The 27,569-nt window shown below is 40.5% G+C and overlaps 1 long non-coding RNA gene across 1 annotated transcript in view; it reads right to left on the bottom strand.

Annotated features, from left to right (window-relative positions):
* LOC133251725 (uncharacterized) overlaps window positions 1–27,569 on the bottom strand; it is a 171,401-nt gene that overhangs the window by 33,978 nt on the left and 109,854 nt on the right. The window contains exon 2 of the long non-coding RNA XR_009737759.1: window positions 20,287–20,395. This is a non-coding gene — a long non-coding RNA (uncharacterized LOC133251725). The remainder of the gene's footprint in view (window positions 1–20,286; window positions 20,396–27,569) is intronic.

The raw sequence follows: 27,569 nt of genomic DNA, 5'->3' as shown, positions 1-27,569 counted from the left end.
GTAAAGAAGCCGCCTGCAATGCAGGAGACCCAGGTTTGATCCCTGGGTTAGGAAGACCTCCTGGAGTAGGAAACGGCAACCCAACCCAGTATTCTTGCCTGGAGAATCCCATGGGCAGAGGAGTCTGGTGGACTATATTTCATAGGGTCACAAAGAGTTGGACAGGACTAAAGCAACTTATATGCATGCTCACAGCAAAAGAGAAAAAAAAATATTTGTCTGATGTCATAAATTTGTTCTGAGAAAAATAATTTAGGTATATGTCATTTAAAGAATGTTCGGTTCAGTTCAGTTGCTCAGTCGTGTCTGACTCTTTGCAACCCCATGGACGGCAGCACGCCAGGCCTCCCTGTCCATTACCAATTCCTGGAGCTTGCTCAAACTCATGTCCATTGAGTCAGTGATGCCATCCAACCATCTCATCCTCTGTCATCCCCTTCTCCTCCTGCCTTTAATCTTTCCAGCATCAGGCTCTTTTCTATGAGTCAGTTCTTCGCATCAAGTGGCCAAAGTAACATAAAGAGGAATAATTAGAAAGAAAGAAAATGGGAAGTGTTAAGAAAATACTTAGGTGAGTATAACTTTTTTCAAGAGTATTTTCATAAGATTGCAAAGAATGGAAGATAAATATCCTTTGCCTCTGGGAACTACCTGATTATCAATCACCAACTTTTATAAGGTTCCAGAGGTACCAAGTAACCTAAGCCATGAGAGAGAAGATGATTTGTAAGTTATAAATTAAAAGAATTGTCACATCTCAATGAAGGGACTGCATTCCTGCTGAGGAAGTGATTAAAGGAGTGAAGTATAGGGAAGGTGATTACAAAGACAAATCGTTCATGTCCTCATTGATGAATAAAAGAAATTCACATCAGGAGCAACTATAGCTGCAAAGAAGAATATCTATTGATAGCATATTTTCTTTAATGAAGATCTTAATTACAGGGTGAACATTGCATTCACTCTCATAATTTCAAAGGCTAGCTATATTCTGCAGACTTCCCAAAGTTTATTTCTGAATCAGACTTCAGTTGAACTTAATATGTTTATCTCTAAAGTCTACTGCACATCCCAAAGGCAATTCACACTCAGCAGGTCCAAATACTGACCTTATTTATTTTACTACTGGCCAATTCTTACTCATTTGGACAATTATTTACCCAATATTTACTCAGTGGCTACTATGCACTTGGCATTGTTCTAGAAGTTGGCAATATGATAGAGAAAAAAAATTTTCACAAATGTCTTACACAAGGAGTTTATATTCTATTGCATATGCACAAAGTAGGATAAAATGAAATATACCTGATAATGATAAATTCTAAAAAAATCAGAGCAGGAAACAGGGAGGAGTTTTAGACAGTGGGGTCGTCTTGAAGAATTTGATCCTCTTTCTGTGTTTGTGGTCTCAGAATGTCACCAACACACACTCAACCGCCAATCCAAAGACAAAGACTGCTGTTCAATGTTGCAATTATTCTATATCCATAATAACTCTCCAATTCATTCAATTGTTTCCTTCCCACTGCTATGACATTAGGTCAGCCTGACATTATCTTTTGCTGGAATAATTACAACAAACCTCTAAAAGGTCTCCCTAGCCCCAGTCTTGCACAGCTTGAATCTATTTTTCATACTGTAGCAAGAGAGAGCTTACTAACATACAATTGTTGGGGCAATCAGGTCTGTCTGCATAACGTCCAAACAAGCTATTTTCTCCTCTCTCTTCTTCTCCACCACATCTATCTCTATTTCACATTGTACTTTCAAGCCATACACTGAGCTACTGACAATCCCCTGAATTTGTCATACTTTTTATTGCTTCTACATGTGCCATTTCCTTTTTCTGAAGTACTTCTCATTCTCCCCCTTACTCCCTCTTCTCTTCCCCGCCTCTTTTATTTTCAACTGGGTAAATTCTACTAACTTTTCAATTTAGACACCACCTTTTGCAGGGATGCCTGAGACTTCCTGGAACTCGCTCCTAGGGCTTCCCAGCACATATTGTGTGTATGCATATGAGAAATCTTACATTATATTGAAAACACAATCACTTAGATGATACAATGATACTTTATGATATTAACTTGAATTTTCTTTTCCCTCTCTTTAATTCAAATAGGTAGTTGGTGATGTAAATGGTGCTTCAGGGAGAGATGCATCAGAGTGTGTGTGTGTTAAGTCGCTCAGTTGTGTCCGACTGTTTATGACCCCATGCACCGTAGCCCACCAGGCTCCTCTGTCCACGGGACTCTCCAGGCAAGAATACTGGAGTGGGTTGCCATTTGCATCAGAGTAGACAGGAAAAATAGCCCATGAATCTTTTGACTTCCAAAGGATGGAGAGGATTTCTAGGTGGAGGCAAAATAACTAGGTTTGTATCATGAAGGAAAACAGATTTCCCTGCTAACAGAAAGAAAATATTCCGTCATGGGGGCAGGAGGGGTTAGAGAACAGAGATCTATGGGGCCAAGAGCAGAGAGGACTTGGGGTCGGCTCCCAGAGCAGAGTCCAGGAGGCCAGATAACTGTGTGGTATGTGTCTGCAGTTTTCAGACAGCCATACCCCAAAAGTAACACGAGAGGCAGAGGGCCACTGGACCTGAAATCCCCACAGGGGCAGATTGGCAGGTGACTCGGGGATATTCTGGAGCACTGGGGACTCAGGACTTCATGCCTTGGCAATGCACGTGAGTCCAGATGGTCATGGTGTGACCGAGGTGGAGAGATTCTCAAAAGGACCGAGGGCCAGTGTGGAAGATGTGTCTGACTGTCTCCTCAATAGCTATCGACTCTTCCACCCTGTTAACAAGAACCTATTTTCTTCAGGCTGCCCAAGAGGAAAAAAAAAAACACTCTGATTTCCAGCTTCCCTCGCAGCTCAGAGAGCTCAACAAGATGTAAGCCTAAGTCTTTGGAGGGACTTCCTGGAAAGTCCTTGAAACGTGTCAACCCAACAGGCATGGAGACTTTGCCCTTTGCCTTCCCTCAATTTCTTGCCTATAAATTAAGTGGTGACACTGAAGACTGTCTTTATCACTGCACCATTCCCAAAAAACAACACACAGCATAGTTGTCATTTAATAACTATTATCCAAAGAGTTAATAAATACATGGGGGGACACTGCTGTCTGTAAATATAAGAGGTAATAATATAACAGAAGACTATTTAGCTCACGTACTCCTCCAGAGTAAGGACATACGTATTATCCATATTGGACATATTAGGTACACAGAGCCTGATGTCATTTTTTAAGATAATTACCTCCTAAAAAATACAAATGACTTTAAAAAACAACTATTCAGAATCACCTTTTATTCTAATAGTATGAGGACTTTCCCTTAGCTCTCAGTGCATAACCCCAAAAGCTGTCCGCCCATGCTGGTTTTCCCATGAAAAGTCAGGTGTAAGCCAGGAAAGACTAGTTTATGCAAGAGTGGTCTCCAGCCTTCAAGCCCCAGAGACGTATCAGCAAGAACGTCCTCCTCGAGCTCTTGCTAGGCCCACTGCCAGTCCCGGTGGCTCTCCAGGGTGGCTTTCCGCTCAGAGTGGGCTCAGTACTCCAGCTGCCTTAGTCCCACTGCCAGTCCCGGTGGCTCTCCAGGGTGGCTTTCCGCTCAGAGTGGGCTCAGTACTCCAGCTGCCTTAGTCCCACTGCCAGTCCCGGTGGCTCTCCAGGGTGGCTTTCCACTCAGAGTGGGCTCAGTACTCCAGTTGCCTTAGTCTCTGACACCGTCATGTCAACACGCGCTTCCACAGTCTCAACAGCAGGAGAGCAGAGTGCTTCAGAATCTCTTATCAGATATCAAACATTGGGACAGACAGTGACACATGTCACTGCCGCCCACAACACACTGCCAGAACTAGTAACACAGGCTTGCCCTATCGCAGGGCTACGAGGAGGTGTACGCCTCCCAGGCTTCCCAAAGGAAAAAAAGAAATGGGCACGATGATCCTTTACAGTGTCATACTCAGGCACTTTTTAGAAGGAACATTCTCATATCCCTAAAGACAAAGGTTCTGAACTTGTTACTTTCAGGATCTCTATATACTCATAAATTATAGAGGGCTGTGAGTATGCATGTGTGTGTCCTGGGCTCAGTCCTGTCTGACTCTTTGCATCCCCTGGACTAAGCCTGCCAGGCTCCTCTGCCCAGGGGAATTTTCAGGCAAGAATACCAGAATAAGTGCTGTACCATGCTCCAGGGGATCTGCCCGACCCAGGGATCAAACCCACATCTCCTGCATCTCCTGCACTGGCAGGTGGATTCCTTACCACTGAGTCACCTGGGAAACCTAACAGAGGCCCTTCAGAGCTATTTTTTTTCCCCTAAGAGCTATTTTTGATGTTGGTTTTGTCTATTAACATTTGAAATTAAAGCTGAGAATTTTAAAATATATCAATTCATTTTAAGAGAGAAGTAATACATCCATCATATTTTAACATAGTTTTTAGTGAAAAATATATGTCCAAATGAAACAAAAAAATATTTGAGAAGTGGTAGTTTTTAATTATTATTTTTGGAAATCTTTATTAAACAGAAGACAGCTACTTACTTTCATGTATCTGCTTCTGCATTCAATTTGTTATGATATCACATGTAGCCTCTGGAAATGCTTTAACGTGTACCCATGCCTTTAGCAGTAAAGGCAAATAATATCTTTGCATTATTCCAAAAAACGTCTGACCTCATGGAACCCCTGAAAGGACACGGAGTAGCACTGCTTTGAGATGGCTAATGTGACTGCTCAACAGCACAGCCAACTGCACAGAGGTAAAAAGCTCGCTGCTTATAATGTCTCCTGTTTTTCTTTACTTTTGCTCTAAAAGTTTTGTACAGTCAACTCACTGTGCTTTGATTGAGAAGAAGTCAGTGCCTCAATCAAGGGATAAACTTGCCTGCTTGTTTTTCCAGAAACAATCCGTGAAGAATGTCCCCATTATCTTAAATAATAGTATTGTTTTCTTCTGGGGTGCGTGCCTCTTCAGCTTGCTGAGTGAATCCATCTGTCATTTTCTGATCAGCCGCTGAATAGGCACATTTGATTTCACATCCCCTTACATCCCACTCTCTCTATCTGTCAGGCCCCTAAGCTCAGTCTCGGGGACCTTATCCTCAACACACTCTTTCTTTCTACCTGTGGGGTTTCTTATCTGACCCTGCTTTGTGGATGGCCCTTTGGTTTAAATCCCTTTATCAATGTAACTCATGGCTTCTCTAAAATATTAACAGTATGAAAGCAAGCAAGCCCCTTCCTTTCTCTATCCTCATCAAATATTTCCCAGGAGTCACAATCTCTGCCTTGTGTGAAGCTGTAGAAAAGGGGAAAACCCTGAACCTGGTACCTGACCAGGCATGGCACGGACCTTGTAGGGATCTTGCGACCCCTGGGGAAAGACAGAGACTTACCAAGGAGAGAAACTCGCACTTGCCTGCACAGAGCTTCCGCAAGCAGGCACGGTAGTCCTGGGCTGGATGTCCCAGCCAGTGATTCCGCAGAAGCAGCCCAGACTACCGGCCAGTGCTGGCAGAAGGGCTGTGCGTGTCAAGGCAGCTAATTCAACAACGACGGTGGACACCACGCGAGGGCCGGGGGCCGACTCTTACCCAACCTCTGCCTGAGAGACCCGACGACCTCTGGAAGGACCTGTGTGATCCAGGCCTCTGCCTCTGCAGCCTCCCAGAGAGACACCCAGACCCGCTGGGCTGCCCGACAGGACAGGACAGAGCATCAAACAGCCTGAGTTCAGATCACGGCCCCCTGGCTGATGGACTCTGAAGAGACAGGCTTTTTCCCGACTCTAAGATCAATTAATCATTCCTTTAGAATTCACTCTCCTCAACCAAGAGAAGGATGGTTACTCTTCACACTCACTGACCTCTATCACTCGATGATACAAGCCGAGTCTGAACAGGCCATCTGTATATTAGCAAATATCTTGACATGTGTTCCTTTTTCATCATCTTTACCACATACCTTATGGAAATTCTACAACTATTAATTATTATTTCATTTTTAATCATCATCTGAAATTCAGAACAAACTCTAGCCACTATCATAAAATTGCTCCCTGAGAAAAAGAGCAAAGTAAGCAGGACATCCCACAAGATAGCTATTCACAGCTTCTCCTTAAAGTGGGAGGAGCAAACCAAACAGTTAAATTGTGAGTAAAATATTTAAAGAATTAATAATCATGTAAAATACGTCTGTAACTTGAGAAACTGAGATTCTCTAAATGCTATCTTCAAATACCATGGCCTATTAAGAGATATTTTCATGGATAAGCAATCAAGTCCTACAGTATACCACAAGGAACTATAGTTAATATCCTGCAATAAACCATGATGGAAAGGAATATTTTTTAAAACTTTATTTTATTTTTATTAGTTTTGCCAAATATCGAAATGAATCCGCCACAGGTATACACGTGTTCCCCATCCTGAAACCTCCTCCCTCCTCCCTCCCCATACCCTCCCTCTGGGTCGTCCCAGTGCACCAGCCCCAAGCATCCAGTATCGTGCATTGAACCTGGACTGGCGACTCGTTTCATACATGATATTTTACATGTTTCAATGCTATTCTCCCAAATCTCCCCACCCTCTCCCTCTCCCACAGAGTCCATAAGACTGATCTATACATCAGTGTCTCTTTTGCTGTCTCATACACAGGGTTATTGTTACCATCTTCCTAAATTCCATATATATGCGTTAGTATACTGTATTGGTGTTTTTCTCTCTGGCTTACTTCACTCTGTTAAAAAGCATACATTTGAATCAGTTCAAATGAGGAATATTTTAAAAAGGAATATATGTGTATAACTGAGTCACTTGAAGTTAGCGCAACACTGTAAATCAACTAGCAGATCAGATCAGACGCTCAGTCGTGTCCGACTCTTTGCAACCCCATGAATCGCAGCGCGCCAGGCCTCCCTGTCCATCACCAACTCCCAGAGTTCACTCAGACTCACATCCATCGAGTCAGTGATGCCATCCAGCCATCTCATCCTCTGTAGCCCCCTTCTCCTCTTGCCCCCAATCCCTCCCAGCATCAGAGTCTTTTCCAATGACTCAACTCTTCGCGTGAGGTGGCCAAAGTATTGGAGTTTCAGCTTCAGCATCATTCCTTCCAAAGAAATCCCAGGGCTGATCTCCTTCAGAATGCACTGGTTGGATCTCCTTGTAGTCCAAGGGACTCTCAAGAGTCTTCTCCAGCACCACAGTTCAAAAGCATCAATGCTTCGGCGCTCAGCCTTCTTCACAGTCCAACTCTCACATCCATACATGACCACAGGAAAAACCATAGCCTTGACTAGACGAACCTTTGTTGGCAAAGTAATGTCTCTGCTTTTGAATATGCTATCTAGGTTGGTCGTAACTTTCCTTCCAAGGAGTAAGCGTCTTTTAATTTCATGGCTGCAATCACCATCTGCAGTGATTTTGGAGCCCAGAAAAATAAAGTCTGACACTGTTTCCACTGTTTCCCCATGTATTTGCCATGAAGTGATGGGACCGGATGCCATGATCTTCGTTTTCTGAATGTTGAGCTTTAAGCCAACTTTTTCACTCTCCTCTTTCACTTTCATCAAGAGGCTTTTGAGTTCCTCTTCACTTTCTGCCATAAGGGTGGTGTCATCTGCATATCTGAGGTTATTGATATTTCTCCCGGCAATCTTGATTCCAGCTTGTGTTTCTTCCAGCCCAGCGTTTCTCATGATGTACTCTGCATAGAAGTTAAATAAGCAGGGTGACAATATACAGCCTTGACATACTCCTTTTCCTATTTGGAACCAGTCTGTTGTTCCATGTCCAGTTCTAACTGTTGCTTCCTGACCTGCATACAAATTTCTCAAGAGGCAGATCAAGTGGTCTGGTATTCCCATCTGTTTCAGAATTTCCCACAGTTTATTGTGATCCACACAGTCAAAGGCTTTGGCATAGTCAAGAAAGCAGAAATAGATGTTTTTCTGAACCTCTCTTGCTTTTTCTATGATCCAGCGGATGTTGGCAATTTGATCTCTGGTTCTTCTGCCTTTTCTAAAACCAGCTTGAACATCAGGAAGTTCACGGTTCACATATTGCTGAAGCCTGGCTTGGAGAATTTTGAGCATTACTTTACTAGCATGTGAGATGAGTGCAATTGTGCGGTAGTTTTAGCATTCTTTGGCATTGCCTTTCTTTGGGATTGGAATGAAAACTGACCTTTTCCAGTCCTGTGGCCACTGCTGAGTTTTCCAAATTTGCTGGCATATTGAGTGCAGCACTTTCACAGCATCATCCTGAAGGATGGAATAGCTCAACTGGAATTCTATCACCTCCACTAGCTTTGTTCATAGTGATGCTTTCTATGGCCCACTTGACTTCACATTCCAGGACTATACGTCAATAAAAACTAAACTTAAAAAAGAGATAGTTTCTTGTGATGGGGACAAGGTGTGAATTTTGAAATTCAGAAATGTTGAGTCTCATCTTAAATTTTCAGTTTCAACTAAACTCTTTCTCTCATTAAATCATTTTAAAATGCAGCTGAAGAAAAAAAGAAAACCCTATCCAAGATAGATTCACTAGCCAAGAGTCTGAAGGAATATCTTTAGCATTGTAGGCAAGAGAAGCAAACATGAAAGACACTAACTCAGTGATTAAGTGGATCGCCATCTCTGGACTCAGAAGGACTCAGATCTGACTCCCACTCTGCCATTTTCAGAGGTGTAACACTAGGCAATCCAGTCAATTGACTGGTGTAACCAGTCCATTCTAAAGGAAACCAGTCCTGAATATTCACTGGAAGGATTCATGCTAAAGCTGAAACTCCAATGCTCTGGCCACCTGATACAAAGACCTGACTCATTGGGAAAGACCCTAATGCTAGGAAAGATTGAGGGCAGGAGGAGAAGGGGACGACAGAGGAGAAGATGGTTGGATGGCATCACCAACTCAATGGACATGAGTTTGAGTAGGCTCCGGGAGTTGGTGATGGACAGGGAGGCCTGGTGTGCAGTGGGTGGTCCATGGGGTCACAAAGAGTTGGACACAGCTGAGTCACAGAACTAAACTGAACACTAGGCAAGTTATTCAGCCTTGCTGAGCATCAGTGTCTTCATGTGTGTGTCCTCCCCATCTGTATGATTGAAATGACAAACTGCTTGTATCTGGCATACTTTAGGAATTCAAAATAATTGCTTGACAACATCATCCTTTTGATTAAATTATAAGCTTCGTATGAATTTGAGGTCTAAATTATATGAATAGGCAATTTAAACATACCGAAACTTTCTAGAACATACACTTCCCTTGGCATATTCATTTTCAAGTGATTCACTGTGATCACTACAGTAAAAACTAGATCATTCAGATAATGAGAACTCTAAGAAGAAGGCAATGCTCTTTCGCTCTGCTGACTGAACTGGTTTAATATAAAGGAAAAGGTACCTCAAAACATTCTTCTACTAATGTATTAACCACAAGCTTTAGAAACATGATTTTTAAAGGCTACTGCTGCTAAGTCACTTCAGTCATGTCCGACTCTGTGCGACCCCATAGACGGCAGCCCACCAGACTCCTCTGTCCACGGGATTCTCCAGGTAAGTACACTGGAGTGGGTTGCCATTTCCTCCTCCAATGCATGAACGTAAAAAGTCAAAGTGAAGTCGCTCAGTCGTGTCCAACTCTTAGCGACCCCATGGACTGCAGCCTACCAGGCTCCTCCATCCATGAGATTTTCCAGGCAAGAGTACTGGAGTGGGGTGCCAAAGGCTAAGGCTAATATAAACTAAACATAATTTTTAAACAGCTTTACAAATTAAGTTGTTAGTAAAAAAAAATCATAACTAAATGTCTGGAATATTAATAATAATAATATTTTGCATATAAAGATATTTACTGAAAGTCTTAACAATACAGTATCGTTTGACAGTCTGAAGTTCATGGTGCAGAAGCAAATGTACTGCTAAGAATAACTCAGGACTGAAAGGAACGACTGGACATGCAGATGACAATGCAGTGCCTTCCAAGTCTTTTTGAAAGATAGAAATGAATAACGAATAAACTGACAGCTTTCATCAAAATGATTGAAAATTATGTTACAGGAAGTGAAGTAAAGGCACAACTATCTGTAGCTTACTAAAATGGTTCACATGAGCAGGGTTAAGTGTGTATAGTTCAGTTCAGTCGCTCATTTGTGTCCGACTCTTTGCGACTCCATGAACCGCAGCATGCGAGGCCTCCCTGTCCATCACCAACTCCCGGAGTCCACCCAAACCCATGTCCATTGAGTCAGTGATGGCATCCAACCATCTCATCGTCTGTCGTCCCCTCCTCCTCCTGCCCTCAAAGGCCAACATGACTGAAGGAAAGTCTTCAGCTGAGTTGTCAAAATGCTCCTGGTATAGCTTTATATTGGAAACAGTCACATATTTGAATGGAAAGCAATTAAGTGGCTCAAAAAACAAATCTGATCTATTAAATGTGTGAACACTTAGAGAAGCTGAAGGAAAAAAGAAAATTCTCATATAAAAATAAAATATATTTGAATATTGCACTGCACATAACTAATTTTACCTAGTAAAATCCACCTCTGACTGTGACACAGTGATAAAGAATCTGCCTGCAATGCAAGAGATAAGCATTCAATCCCTGGATCAGGAAGATACTCTGCAGAGGGAAATGGCAACCCATTTCCTCTGCCTGGGAAATTCCATGGACAGAAGAGCGTGACAAGGTAAAGTCCATGGGGTCACAAAAGAGTTAGGCACAACTTAGCAACTAAACAACAACAACAAAATAAATGCAATAATCAGTAAGTCTTACTTTATTGACCCGATCTCACATACCGGCTCCCCAGGTGACTCAGTGGTAAAGAATTCACCTGCCAGTACAAGAGATGCTGGTTCAATCTTTGGGAAAAGATTGGTTGGGAAAATGGGTTGGGAAAATCCCCTGGAGTAGGAAATGACAACCCACTTCAGTATTCTTGCCTGGAGAGTCTCAGGGACAGAGGAGCCTGGTGGGCTACAAAAAAGTGGGACACAACTGAGCACGCAGCATACATGTACAATCCCAAAAATAAAATTACAATAAAATCCTCACTGTAATAATTTCCCTGAGTAAACATTTCTGTAATCACAACTTTAACATTTCTCTTAGTCTACATTTACAGATTTACAGATACAGGATTATTCTGGAAACATCTCTATTCAGTAATATTTATATGTTATTTTCAAGTTGTCACATAGGACTCAACGCTAAATACTTCCACACTTATGGGAGTGGAAGTTATTCTGTTAGTATCTGTATTTGGCAAATATTCCTGTCATTTTCCAGTTTTAACTACATCTTGCAAATGAAACAATGCCCAGAAAAGCTTTTCTGAACTTGCTACATTTTGTCCATGAAGGTGGCCCCTCCCACAAAAAAGTCATTTGGGAAGTCATTTGATAAGGTATAACTCTGCTTGTTGTTTGACTTTAATCAAATCACTTCTGACACAGTTCCAATTCTTAGGAACCTATCTATGGCCAATTCAAACAAATAAACACGAATAAGAAAAGTAGAACGAAGCCCTGCTGTCCTACATTTCACTTAATAGTTGCTTTCCTGATGTACCCAAGAGGGGTGTTTGAAAGGACAGTATGTATTTTCCTGTGATGCCAAAATGTCAATTCAAAATCCATCTGTTTTAGCAGAAAAATAATACTTTGTCATAAATGCAAGCTAACAGCCAGTATTCTACCTGGCACCCAGAGGATATTGAGAAAATCCTCTATTGTCCTAGCACAATATTAGTCATTATTTATAAGGTCTTATGGAAAAAATAGTTGTCTGACATTCATACAGTTTTCTTAGGAGAAATATTCTTTTTCCTCAAATAGTGTTTGAAACATACCTGGGCAGTCAGAGCTATGGTTATTAACCTTGATATTGAATTATTTTTCTAAAGCTTGTCATTTTTAAAGAAGAGATGCTAAATATTGATACGGTTTTGTTGGCTCCACTGCTTCTGCACTAAGAAGCATAGAGAAAACCAGGAATAAAATAAAACTTTTTTCCCACTGTGCTGTAAATACATTTCATTCAAACCTGGGGTGAGTGCCCCTCCAGTCTACAGTTCGTAGAATTTTAAGACTCGAAGCATATCAGAGACAAGATTGCCAAATTAGTACCATTTTAGTGCAATTTAAAATTGTGCAATCTTGTATAAAAGAATACAAGCTGGGATTCATTTATCTGGTGACATTTTTGACTGTCTTGGCTGTCTCATTGGTCTTTACTGTTTCACTCCTACAGATACAGCAAACATCTTTTCAAAATATCATGTGGCTTTTCAGTTAACATAGGGAAAAAATATCTACAGGGGCCAACCATGGTTATTCATTTTCTAAAAAAACCACAGAACTTAATAAGCTGCAAAGAGACCAATTTTCTTTTAATAAATAAAATATTGTGATGTTCTAACCATAACCTCCTATCTGAAATACAATAGAAGTACAACCAATGATTCTTTTAAGAGAAGGTTTCATAAATAAACATATATAAAAAAGACTGGAACACTATGGGGTGGGGTAATTAGTGATTTCTTAAATGAGACAATATTCTTGAATGTATTTTTAGTATATCCGAATTTTTTCCCCATCCTCTCCCCAAGGTATCATTAAAAACAACTTTGATTATCATTAAGCAAGGAGAAAACTCACTTTCATCAGACCCTACATCTTAGGTAGAATGAGAGTATCAGATCATACCATTTACTCATTCATTTTGAGTGTTCCCCCAAATATTAAAGAGTATAACATGTTGGGTTATCCTATACACTTGGGCTACATCAGCAAACAGACACGGCCTCTGTTGGAGAAGACTGTTGAGAGTCCCTTGGACTGCAAGGAGATCCAACCAGTCCATTCTGAAGGAGATCAGCCCTGGGATTTCTTTGGAAGGAATGATGCTAAAGCTGAAACTCCAGTACTTTGGCCACCTCATGCGAAGAGTTGACTCATTGGAAAAGACTCTGAGGGAGTCTGGGAGGGATTGGGGGCGGGATGAGAAGGGGGCGACAGAGGATGAGATGGCTGGATGCCATCATTGACTCGATGGACGTGAGTTTGAGTGAACTCCGGGAGTTGCTGATGGACAGGGAGGCCTGGTGTGCTGCAATTCATGGGGTCGCAAAGAGTCGGACACGACTGAGCGACTGAACTGAACTGAACTGGACTACTGAAGCTTAGACCTGTGAGGGAAGATTGACATTATCCACAACAGCAACCAAAATCTATTTCAACTGTGATCAAGACTGTAAAGAAGCAGTATGTGATACAAAGTATTTGGCAAGGAAACTTGACCTACAGGTGGGAGGATCTTCCAAGGAGACAGAATAACATCTGAAAATGCCTTGAGGTGGAAAACTGCAAGTCAAGTTTAAGGAACTCTAAGAACGTGAGGTTGGAACAAACAAACATAGTTATGGGGCAACAGAACAAGCCTGGGCTGCAGAGCTGGCGAACATCAGGACACGGTGGGTCTCTCAGGCCAGGGGAAAGGTACAGGGCTTTGTTTCGGGAACAAGGAGATGAGTTCAAAGAATGTAAGAAGGGCGATGACGTGATTTAATTAACCCTGAAGTTAATACTCTACAAATTCCATAGGAATTTTGTTTTTCCTATTATTTAAAATTAAAGTAAGCAGGGCTGGCATTATTATCATCATCTTACTACAGAGATTATGAGTTGGCACAGGCACAGAACTCAGACAGATAAACTGTAACTGTATTACTACACTTCAGAACTAAAATATTGCCTGTCATGAACAAAGGGCATTGCCGCCATCAAGCCATCACATTACAGCTGCCCCAGCAGCGAGCCTGGAGAACTCAGGGTGGAAACAGTGCCCACCCCCTCAGTCAACTGCCATACCCTGAAAAGACTCTGGGTGCAAAAGCACAGAGGGCTGGCCCCCGCCAGCTCAGGGGCCTCTGGAAGGGAATGGTCTCGGTGAGCTCCGACTCTTACATCTTCTCATACACAGAGAAGTGCTAAATGCCTTAACTTGAGATATCCGGTCTTCTTTTAGTAACAGCATTTTCTCTAGCACAATATTAGTTATTATTTATAAGGTCTTATGGAAAAAATAGTTGTCTGACATTCATACAGTTTTCTTAGGAGAAATATTCTCTTTCCTCAAATAGTGTTTGAAACATACCTGGGCAGTCAGAGCTATGGTTATTAACCTTGATATTCCAACGACCTGGTTTTGTTATGGAAACTCCTATATTCCCCCTCTTCCTCTTTGTAGAAGTCTCTCAGAATTATCTGAGGTGCTGTGTCCTGGGCTTAATTCCTCAGTTTCGCCCACTGAATAAAACATAACTCTCAACTTTCAGGTTGTGCTTTTTTTTCCCCCCATTTTTGACTGTTATATTTAATTTACTACATGAGCCTCAACAGTGAAAGAATAACTCAGACTTTGCAATTCAAGTTAAGCAGAGTCACTTCTTTAAGTTGATCTCTGTTTAGTTCAACTGCATTCACTCCTTAGGATTCTTCCAGCACTCCCATCCCCATCTGACTTCCCCTTCCTCTCCTACTGGAGGTAAGCTATGTTCTAAAGGGATGTTTGTATGTTTGTATTGCTGGACATCTGGCCCAGGACTCTGAACTCTCCACGTTGTATGTAACTCATCTCATCTAGGCTCCTTCATCAGATACTGCCATTTTCTTCTGAAGGCCTCAGTCGTAGCCAGTCCAAGCATGTATCTACTCCTCACTCTGATCCAGGCTGAAAGGTCTCCTTCCCCACTCAGGAGGACAGGACTTTGAGAGAGTCCACCAAGGCCAGGTGTCGGAGGTATTCCTCTCAGTCTTTGCTGCTCTATCCCTCCAAAACCCACTAGACGTAAGTGTTCCAGGGAGGATTCTAGTCTCAGCAACTGTACTCTGCAAGGCAGGGCATGTTTCTCTCTCTGCTCCCACGATGCCCTAAACAGATCTGTGTTTCATACATACTCTCCACCCCATTACCTTCCCCTGTACCCAGACCGTGATCCCAGGCAGCCTCTGAGACTACAGTCCCTCTGATCTTCTAATCACCGATCAAAACAAAGCTAGCTCCATTCAAGTGGGCACAATGCCTTCATGTCATTCATATACTCCCCATTCTGAGGTTCCCCGCATAAACCCTCTGCCCTGAGACCTCCAGGTTTTGCTCTTGATATTCAGACCCATTCCAACTCAAAAGAGCTTTGACTTTCAGATGACTGACTTTGCAGTAGATTTTTTAAAGTCTACCTGGGAGCTCAAAACCCCAAGAATTTGACTATTCATTCCCGTAAGATTACTTCTGCATTTCTTTCAAAGGGCAATATTCCTCACTTTCTCAAATTAGTTTTATTGGGAGAAACGCTCCAGTATGTAAAGAATAAAGAAAAGGTAAACTATATCTGATACTCTTTTAAAAATTTAAACCAATACATAATAAATGAGACACTAAAACAAGATAATAGGTCGTAACATCCAAGATTGAAAACAGTCTTCTATGTTAATTTGCAAAAGAATAGAAATAAAACATTTCAGACTTTGTTTACGGAAGGAAGGTTTCCTGATATGCTATCCTGATAAATTTACAACAGAAACAAAACTGCAGCTTCACTACTGGCACAGATTAGAAAATCTGAAAGGACTCTTACATAAAACAAAGAGTATCCTGGAAAACAAAATTTGCTGTCACAGGTTCATAGACGATGGTTAGAATGTCTTTCCTCGGTGTGGCTAGCACTCAAAGTAACCAAATTCCAATCATAACCAAAGCACATTTTCCCCTAGAGTTCAGCTATTTCCATTTAAAATGAAGTCATGCCAATGAGTTAGCTCAAGTTCTGCTACTGAAAATGTGGTGCATGAACTACAGGCAAAAGTATCAGCTGGGAGTTGTTAGAAATGCACATTTTTCATATCCCTCCCAAACCTAATGAATCAGAATCCACATTTTAAGAGAATGAATCCCTGTGATGTATCTAACATAATCTGAGGAGCCCTCTGGTCGAAGGTATTTCTCTCTTAGTTTCTCTTCTACAAAAGGAAAAAAAAAGGCGGGGAGACATTTTATTAAAGACAGATGTAACTATGTAGTAATTAAGGACTCCTTTCTGAAACTCAAAGATAATTTTAATGTCATTTGTAGAGCCTCCGATGATGAAAATGTGTAGATTTATCTAACAAGGTACACTAATGTCAATAAGCCAGTACAATGTATGAGTGAGCCCACACTTTCCATTGTCAATTTGTTCCTGCCAGGCTAACACGAATTATATCAAGTCCATTTGTAAGACAGAGTTTAGAGTCTTGGTGCCAATGGATAACTCACTAGATCTCTATCTGCTCTAAAGCATTCTGCTGTGGCCTGAAATAAAATTCCAATCTTTAAACTTTTTTTCTGAGAGAATTCCCTTTGTGTGTAGTTTCACTGTGTTCAGGAGTATGTGTCAATGGTTGTAAAACCCATCAAAAAATTGACTAGTATAAAGTGATAAAAGAAAAAGCATCAAAGAAAGTGTTATTTACAAGGCTTTTAAAATTTTCATTGGAATAACTTATACATTAAATAAAGTCTTCATAATACGACATATTTGAACATACCATATTTTGGTTGCTTCCATCATAAATTGGAAATCATATGTGGCATGCTTTTCAATAGTGATGATAAAATCTTACTGTGATCATTCACCATCATGAACACTCCCTTATGCACCAATGCGTGACCATGTCTCCAGAACCAAAATGAAACTTGGAGTTAAGCAATTATTCAGTAATTTCTAGTGCCAGGTATGGTCTTGGCCCTGGTGGATGCTTATAAATGTTTATTGATGATGATGTCTTATAAAGCTGCCACTATCTGCTATGAATTACCCAGATTGCCTTTTGGAATGGTGAATGTACTCTAAATAACTCTGCCCTTAATTTTTATTCTTCAATCCTGGCACATATGTCTATCTCGAATAAATTCTTCCAAACTGCCCTGGAATACCAAATTTTGAAGCCTTAAAATGTGCCGTTCCTCTTTTGGCCTTCTAATTCTGTCTATTAAATGATAGACTATTGATGAATTGTGAAGACTGAACCTCAGAATTCACTCTAAATCATGTCTCAGGCAGAGGGAATGGCTTGTTCCAGGCCATCTGTAGTCTCTTTGCTCTTGTGGCCCACGGCACATAATGGTGAGGCAGCTGGTTGTGCTGGAAACACAGCAGAAGGCAGTTCTACCACAATCACCACCCTTTCATGAAGTTCACCGATCTAGAAAGAAATGCGATAATGTCCGCTGGCTACTCACGGTTCAGTGTATTTCAAATAACATACAGGCGCTTTTCATTCTTTAGCTCATTTAATTTTAAAATATCTTATGAGGTAGGGTATTATTACCATTATTTTACAGATAAAGAAAGTAGGGACTAAAGTACTGAGAGCAGGATTCAGAGTCAAGCTGTCTTGCTCCAAAGCCCTCCTCTCCTCTTCCGTTACCATGGCATTCATATTCTTCTCTGACCTAGGCTGCCCCACACGATACCCCATTTGAAAAACACTGTTCAGGTGGAGAGAAGCACCTCTATATTCTTAAAATAGAAACCTACAAACACATATACACTCACAAGTGCAGGTTTAAAATGGAGTTGCTTCTGAGTTATAAGTACTACACATGAAGTGACACTGCTACAAAAGTATCCAATGTAAATGAAACGAGAATTACTATGCCACTCCCTGGGAGAAGGCAATGGCACCCCACTCCAGTGCTGTTGCCCGGAAAATCCCATGGATGGAGGAGCCTGGTGGGCTGCAGTCCATGGGGTCGCTAAGAGTCAGACACGACTGAGCGACTTCTTTCACTTTCCACTTTCATGCATTGGTGAAGGAAATGTCAACCCACTCCAGTGTTCTTGCCTGGAGAATCCCAGGGATGGAGAAGCCTGGTGGGCTGCAGTCCATGGGGTCGCACAGAGTCGGACACGACTGAAGCGACTTAGCAGCAGCAGCAGCAGCAGCATGCCACTCCCACTAGATAATATCGAACCTCCCAAACACCCATGCTGCAAATTATGGAATGTTCATGAACATGAGAATACATATTCTCTAGATAGACCATCCATGTGAATTCCAATTTCCACGTACAAATGAATGTACACATAGAGACCGCCACTGCTAAGACGCACAAACAAAGGACTACTTTTTTCCAAGCAAAATCCTGAAGGCCCCTGTATTCAGAAGCCCACATCAGAAATTTTGTTCATTCTGTGTGCATGAACATCACTACAGGCTGAAAGCTTATTAACTGTAATCAAGAAAGTCCTTTTGGAATTATCTTCCTTAGCCTACTTCCAAGGGAAATCATTTCTAGGTTTCTTCAGGGCAATGGTTATCAACCAAGGGCTCAGGCTCATCTTCAAATGTTCCAGACCAAATTTACTGTAATAATAATAACTGCTCTTTCAGTATTCTGATCTTTTTAACTGCTGTACATCTTTTCATCTATTTCCATTTCCCTTAGGTAGAGTGCAGACTAAGAAATCATCAGACCCATTTTTTAATCCTGTACATCATCAAAAACAATTTTGATAATCACATTATTAGTGTGTATAACCCCATCCTTCAGAACTCTGCTAGAAGAGTCACCTAAATATCCTGCTCTTATTCAGATGCTCTATTTATATCTACAAATGTCAAAAATTCTAAATGAAGCCTAGGAGCCTTGATTGACAAAGAGAGATGGCTCTCTTTTGTGGCACACAAAAAAATAGTTAATAAAATCCCAGCACCTGCTTAAAACTCATCTTTAAGTTTCTTTAAAATTGTTCTTTGTTAATTCAGATGGTGCACATTTATACTCTGGTTCTGGAAATAGCTTTTTAATGCATGATTATTTGGGAGAGAATATTAGATTTATTACCTTTGCTAATGAACACTTAGATAAAAGTGGTATTCTCAAGGTAAGTATTCTCAAGAGGTGAACTCTGATTACCATATATTAATTTTCATTTCAGTTCAGAATTATATAAAGAGTGAACCTGGTGGCTTTTACATATAGAAAACGGGACCTCTCCAAAGCACACTCTGCCATAATTATCAAGGGTCCCCTCTCACTTTTCTAATGTCACCTATCAGTAGAACCAGAATTCATCATCATGGAAGTAATTTCAGAGGTTTAAAAAAGCAGTGAGTGAGCCTTAAAGACGCAGGATTTATCTTTACGTCTTTAAAACATGTGTGTTAGCCTCGTTTCAGTGAGATTGAGGGGTTTGACATTAAGATGTCCCTTCACATACACCCAAGAGAATCTCTTACTTATCTGTTCCTTTTTCATAGCAGCATTTAACACAGAGTCAAATGTAGTGGAGAATGCAATCCTTTAGTAAATCCAAGGCACACCTGCATCTCCAATATTGGCGACAATGCCACAACCTTTCTGTACAAATAGTGCACAGCACTCACCTTCTCTGCAGGATCTGTCTTTATCCTGAGGCATCTGTGGCAAAAAGATATACCACGAAGCCACATAACCATAATCTTAACAAAAATATTTAATCTTACAACTAATCGGAATTGAGTACAGAAAAAAATTGACTGCCTTCATGAATTCTAAGTACTAGATGTACCCTGAGCCATCATATATTATGATAGTTTATGCTAGGATATTTGGTGTTCTGGTAGATGTAGAAAATATCAACTTATTGTACACCATTTGCTGCACATCTACATGATTAATTAGCCTGTTTACACTTAACAACATTTGAATCCTGTGTATTTTCTTTAAAAGTATCTCTTCAGATGGCTAAACGTTTTAGTGAAAGATGATCAAAATTAGCATTAAGCATTTTAACTCTTTTTTGGTAATATAACACACATATGGAAAAATTCACAAAAGTGTAGATAGAGCACAGGGAATTATCACAAAAGAAATATATCCATGGAAGCAATACTCAATAAAGAAATAGATTATAGAGTATCCTACAAAAGCCTCACTCCATGTTCCTTCCCAGTAACTACCTCCTCCATTCTCTCCAAAAATATTGCAGTTTAAAAATATGACTGTGAATTCTTTGATAATCCTACATTCAAAAGGTAAATCTCCATTCTCTTCCCCTTAAGAGTGGATGAACTAAAATGTTTCATAATAATTTGGATCACCTTTCACTAAGTCATGTGAAGAGATACTAATTTTTAAAAAAATACACAGGATAAAAAATGTTTAGTTTGCCAGGACTGCCAAATATCACAGACTCAGTCAGTCACATAATGGAAATGTATTGTCTCACATTTTTGGAAGCTGGAAGCTCAAGGCAGGTTTGTTTCTCCTGAGGACTCTCTCCTTGGCTCGCAGGTGGCCACCTTCCCACTGTGCCTTCATGTGGTGGTCCGTCTGTGCTGCATACAGGGACAGACAGACATACAAAAGGCAATTTCAGTAAGCCCTGCGTATTTTAATTCGAAGGATTTGGACGAATTTCAGAAAAACTTATTTCCACTTTTTCACCCAAATCCAACTACTCTAACCTCTTGAAAGAGGGAAAAAATACTAAAACTTAATCCATCAAAGAGCATTAGTTTGTTTCTTTTAATAAATCTGTAATCATTCTAAAAATTGTGTTCCCAAAAGAGAAAAGAAAGAATATAAATTTTCCCTAAACCATGCATTTCTTACTGTACATAATAAGATAATATCCTAACACCAGGTCATATTTTAGCTATGCTTTGGAATCTATATAATTAATGGTGTGCACGGAAGTTCTTATCCTAATGGTAGATGAAAGAATCCCCAAATCTGGACTTTGCCTATAGTTACTTATCCTTTATCAACAGACGAGGCCCAGTAAAGTACTGGTAAAACATAACAAACAGATGATGTATAATGAGGCCTTTTAAAAGTGCTTTCCCATATATAGTTAAAAAATTAAATTAAATTAAAAAAATAATAAAATAAAAGTGCTTTCCCACAGATGCATTTCTGTTTCAAAGACAAATGACAAAGTCCCACAGACTGGGACATGTTTACTGAAAGTGTCATGTTGCTCATTCACATCCAACTCTTTGTGACGCCATGGACTATAGCCCTCCAGGCTCTTCTCTTCATGGGATTCTCCAGGCGAGAATACTGGGATGGGTTGCCATTCCCTTCTCCAGGGGATCTTCCCAACACCAGGACTGAACATGTTTAACAAAGCAACCAGAAAAGGTGCAATAGCTGAAGTACAAAATGTATCAGCCCACTATTTCTTACATAAAACACAGGAATCCAGCAAAAGCAATGTATTGACACGAATGTGACCACCTACAACTTAGGCAGACTCTTATTTCTGCTCAGAAAACACTACTTCACCCAAAGAAGAAAAAGAGTTTATCTTTAACAGAAGAATGGATGCTTAATCATTACAAATAGTCTCCCAAATACATAATCTTGTTTTCTTCTAATCACTGTTTTTCTTATGCACTCACTAAAGAGCTAAAGACAAGCCACACACACACACACACACACAAACACTCAAAGAAAAGAAGAGGAAAAATAGAATGAATAGCGGTGCCCAGAATGGGTAACAAGTATTTTAGCTATTATACCGGGGAGGGGTGGGGGGGCGGTGGGGATGTTAGAAAATACTGTTCAGGTACTGATCTTTCAAACTGCAGTTCAAATGAGAATTTAGTTTGAAAACTTACATTACAGACTTTTATTCATTATATATTTACTGAGCACTCATTATGCTCCAACCAGTGTTTCAAGTACTGTGGATACAGAAGTGACCAAAATGAAGTTTCTGCATTCATGGAGGCTACATGCAAGTGTGATAAATGATGATACAGTAGGGTAAGATGGGCTGGGACAGGATATAAGATGAACATACATACACATAATACTAGGTAGAACTTGGGGAAAAGTTGAAAAATTATTTTTATAAACAAAAGCAGGATAAGGGGATACTTACAGATACTGAGAGCGTACGAAATTTTAGGTGGCAGTGGCAGTGTCAGAAAAGTTTTCTTTCCAACAGTAAAATCTGAGGTGCAAACCAAGAAAAGGAAGTGAGGAATTAGGCTGAATTATGACACAACTTTAGGGAAGAGCATTTCAGGCAGAGCAAGTGAAGAAGCTCAGAACAGTAGAAGTGCTTAATGTGGGTGTGGAACTGCCAGAAAGGCATGTGTCTGGAGCAGATTATTAGTGGGAAAAACATGAAGGTAGTGAGATATCCAAGGGTCAGATTATGAAGGCCCTTTCATGTCATACTGAGAAATTTGCAGATTATTCTCAGTGTGATAGGATGTCACTAGGGAGTCTCAGAAAATCTGACTAATGCTTTTAAAACATCACTGTTTATAGACAGAATAGAATAGAGTAAGGGGGTGAGAGCTAAAGCCCCAAGAAGAGTCACCAGGTCATTACAGAAATAAATGATGGCAGCTTCACGAGAGCAGTGGAGGGAGGGAAATACAGGATACTCAGTGAGTGCGGAGCCACAGAGGCCCGAAGTAGGAGGGAAAAGAAGATGGCTCCGCACTGTTGGCACTGAGCGACTGGGTAAGCTGTTACTGATAGGAAAGAATAGAAGGGAAAATAGCCTACAGTGGATGGAATTCAGGAGTTTGGTCTGAGACATGCTAAACTGTAAGGGTCTGTTCAATGTCAAAGGTGCATATAGTCAAAGCTATATGGTTTTCATGTATGGATGTGAGAGTTGGACCATAAAGAAGGTTGAGCACCGAAGAACTGATGCTTTTAACCTGTGGTGCCAGAGAAGACTTGAGAGTCCCTTGGACTTCAGGGAGATCCAACCAGTCAATCTTAAAGGAAATCAACCCTGAATAGTCATTGGAAGGACTGATGCTGAAGCTGAAACTCCAATACTTTGGCGACCTGATGAGAAGAAGTGACTCACTGGAAAAGACCTTGATGCTAAGGAAGATTGAAGACAAAAGGATTAGAGGACTGCAGAGGATGAGATGGTTGGATGGCATCACCAACCCAATGGGCATGAACTTGAGCAAACTCCAGGAGCTAGTGGAGGACAGAGGAGCTTGGCGTGCTGGAGTCCATGAGGTCACAAAGAGCTGGCCACAACTTAGCGACTGAACAAGGACAACAATTAGATGTCAGAGTAGAAGTGCTGAACAGGAAACTTGATGCACACACACACACACACACACAAAATAAAATAAAAGAGGAGTGTCCCATACTGGAGATATGTGTATATATATACATACATACATATACACATGCATACATTCCTACCCACACACACACACACACACACACACACACATACACTGGAGAAGGCAATGGCACCCCACTCCAGTACTCTTGCCTGGAAAATCCCAAAGACAGAGGAGCCTGGTGGACTGCCCTCTATGGGGTCACACAGAGTCGGACATGACTGAAGTGACTTAGCATCAGCAGCACATACATACACACATATATGCATACACATATGCATACACACAGCAGGAGATAAACACACACATTATATAATTTACTGGTTATTATATATTATGTAATATAAAATACAGTCACTAGTGTTTAGTTAAATTTAAAGTCTCAGGACTAAGTGAAATTTCCTAGAGAATAGGTTTAGCAGGTATATTCGTTCTAGTGAATCACATCCCTCATTTTAGGCCATGCCTAAAATGGGGTTGGTACTGAGCCCAAACTGAAATTCCTTGGCCTCAGCGAATCACAAACTCCATTTCCTTGAATAACAATGATTTCAGCTTTGTGTCAGGTTCCATTCTGGCTATGAGAAAGGATGAATTCTGGAGCAAAAGCTTTTCCTAATTTCCCATGAAAGCTATCAAAAAGATAATCTTTAAAGACAGGTCTGGATTCAGAAGTGACTTTGCAGAAGGTAAAGTAGAGAAATGGAAAGAAACTAGCTACTCACGGTGTCTTTGATCAACTACTAGCTGAACCCAGAATAACACCTGAACTTTTAAGTAAACCAATAAGCATCTTAACTCAAACAGATGTTTTGGTAGTTTTTATTGATTTTAATAAGCATCTGAGACCAAAAACAGAAATAAAGGTAAGGAAGCCAGGGAACGAGGGAGCAAAGAGAAAAGAAAGGAAGAGATGAAGGAAGGACACGGAAGGATGAAGAAAGGGAGGGAGGGGCAAAGGAGAACACACTTCAGTAAGAGCAGTAAAAAGGAAAAATGAACTGAAGGTGTTTCTTCTTTCACTTGGGAAGGGAGTTTATCCAACCATTTTCTTGCAAAATCCACAAACATCACCCAGATTTAGAGTAGGATTGAACCTGCAGAGATGTGGCCCTCTCGGGTGGTGAAGAGACCTGCCAGAAAGGGCCTGAAAGGACCTTAACACTTCTCTGTTTCGCAAATGGCAACTGACACCTGTGAAGCCCAATGCTCGGTCCATGTTATTACATTATCATGCCAGTATCAGGTACCAACTGTTAGAAAGACATTACCCTTCCGCCTGACATTTGCTTCCCCAGTGCCCTCTCAAAAGATGACCAAGGAATCCTGATGCTTCATCCTCACTGGGATCTAAAATCTCAACGGATAAAAACTGGAGTTTTGTTATGTTTGTTATTTAGGGCAGTGTACTCAGCTGTGATTTTAAAAAGATCAATACAACACTATTTAAAATAGTTTTTAAAATCCATTTTCAAACTAAAGCATAACAATAGATATTTCCTAGTGCCGGAATTTTCAAGAAACACTCTAAACAAAATGAAACCATTTTAATTAGCGTGACACTAACTGTGCTTTCCTGGAGAAGGAAATGGCAACCCACTCCAGTACTCTTCCTGGGAAATCCCATGGACAGAGGAGCCTGGCAGACTACAGTTCATGGGACTGCAAAGAGTCGGACATGGCTGAGCCACTTCACTTCAGTTGTGCTTTCCAGGAATGGTGAAGGGACCGCAGGACTCCTTTCCCCTCAGCCTCCTGTGCTATTCACCTGAACTTGGCCTGGGTGCTTGGCAGATGCAAGGAGAATAACTGAGGATTATGTTTATCCTTTCAGTTGACATCTGGGAAAAAAAACCCAGGCAAAAGTTAGCAACCGTTAATTCAAATAAGTATAGCTCCTTTGACAATACAATTAAACATCTTTCTCTTTTAAAGATATAAAGTCTCCTTCAAATCCATCATATCTTTGACCACATCTAAGTTTTGCCACATAACTTACACGTTGGGAAGTTGTTCAGACAACATAGTAAGTACTTTCTAAATTCCTAATAAAGATGCATCAATAGTTACAAAAGAATAATGTTTTCCAACAGCCCAATTTTAAGTAACTTCACACATACCAGAAACACCTGCCAGCTACCTCTACAGACATCTTGCTTCCTAACACTGTATACCTTAAATACTCGAATGTATTATTCATAAAGCACTCCTAATTGATATTTGTTATTCAGATGAACTGCAAAGCTGTGGATCTCACCGTCCTTAAAAAGCATGTCATCTGGTTTATAGGAGATTAGAATCAAATTCAAATATTTTCTCTCCCTTTCTCTCTTTCTTCCTTTCTTAGTTACTTTTGGTTAAGTAATGTTCATACGTATTGTGGTATTTGTGACTGGCAACTTGTAGCTTCTATTGCCTAAAAGGGTTTCTTTCCCCCTTAACTCTCTAGGTTACTCACCTGTCTCCTTAAAATGCCAAAAAAAAAAAAAAAAATCTAGCCACCAAGGTTGTCAGGATAATATTCAAAGTGCTTTTGACAAAGTTCTTACAATTCAGCTGCCTGCTGTGTCAAAGAGCAGAATATTAAAAGCATTACGAGAGAAAAAGAGCATAAATACAGATAAAAGAATTACCACATCAGTCACATATTTGCATTTGAGTAGTTACATTTTTTTCAAAACTATACAAAACACCGTTTCAAGTCATAATCCCTTTGTCCTGAGACCTTATATTCCAGTCATTGTTAATAAAAATATCATGTTTTAATTTTCAACTTTTATTATTATTATTTTTGGTAAAACGCAAACTGGTTCCATGGTATGGCTATGCTAAGAACCATGATCATCCACCTTAATGGCAACATTTCAATGCAGAGCAAGACGGCTGCATATTTGCAACACACTGGTGAAGTCTCAGATGGCATAATCAAACTCCTTGACCAAGATTCCTGGAGAAACCCCACACTGGTACACCCAGTCCCACAAAAAAATATTTCCTACAGCATCATCACTAAATCCCAAATCACAATTGAGAAAACTGTTCCCAGGTTTCTGGGCGTACTCCATTCACTGCTCTAAGTGTAAATATTTACTCACTGTATATTTTATATAGATAGAGGATTTATTCCTAATTACTGGATTTTAAAAAGTCATCTTGACAGGTTCCTTAATAGATACAGACGAGTGACTAAATTCACCTGCTTTCTCGTTTTCTCTTCGTTGTTGTTTTGTTACAGCTGGGTATCTTTCTATTGTAAAGTAGGCTTGTTTCTTTTAAGACTGGATCAATACCCAAGGAGTCTATCACAGCACATCAAAGGCTTTTTTTTTTTTCCCTAAAAGAGGGAGGAAAATGCCTTGAAGAGTTAAAAACAGCACCGTATTATAATTATGACTTGACACTGATTCTGCTGAATTCATATAATCACAAAACCTTATTGTTAGGAGTCTTGGTTACCTAACTGGTAAGTACTAGTAAATCGCTTCAGTCATGTCCGACTCTATGAGACCCCATAGACGGCAGCCCACCAGGCTTCCCCGTCCCTGGGATTCTCCAGGCAAGAACACTGGAGTGGGTTGCCATTTCCTTCTCCAGTGCAGGAAAGTGAAAAGTGAAAGTGAAGTCACTCAGTCGTGTCTGACTCCTGACCCCATGGACTGCAGCCCACCAGGCTCCTCCGTCCATGGGATTTGCCAGGCAAGCGTACTGGAGTGGGGTGCCAGAAAGGGGCCTGCTTGACCTGTGTGATCAGACCAGCAAAGGCGGAAGCAAACAGTATAACTCAGCCTCTTGCCACATTCTTCTCGTCATTGCTAAAGTCACTACATCCTGACCTGGAATAAAAGAAAACAAAATGAAATCTGAATTCCCGATATTATTTTAAAAGGAATTTCATATTAGGAGGGATAATGTTTAATTTTAAGCTACACACTGAAGCCATGAAAGACATTTTCTTCAGAAGAGCTTTTAACAAAAAATGTACTTAAAGGACATTGATGCCGAAGCACTATGGAGAATTTACCCAATTAATGATTTATTTTTGCCTTATTCCTTCAAAAATGTTGACATGACATTTATGTTGTATTTAAAATATTATAATACCTATTCTTTTAAATGACACATCTTTGTTTTCTCTGCCTCATGAAGGTTAGTATTTTCCTAGAAGATGTGGACAACATAACTATAGATTTGACAAATTTAAAGGATGCTGTATTTAATTCCTAGAAGGAAGTGCCATGTTTTGAACAGGACTGGGAGTATTTAATTCACTCCCAGATCCAACTTTGGTGCTGGCAAGGCTGGTATAGAATTGTGCATTTTCCTTTAGTGGTTTCCTCTGCCTCAGGTAAAATCAGAATAACCATGTACATTACAGGTGACCTTAATGCTTGTTATT

The sequence above is a fragment of the Bos javanicus genome, chromosome 7 (genome assembly GCF_032452875.1).
Source record: "Bos javanicus breed banteng chromosome 7, ARS-OSU_banteng_1.0, whole genome shotgun sequence".
NCBI lineage: Eukaryota > Metazoa > Chordata > Mammalia > Artiodactyla > Bovidae > Bos > Bos javanicus.
Note: the sequence above shows the minus strand (reverse complement) of the source record. Positions and strands in the feature narration are given on the sequence as shown.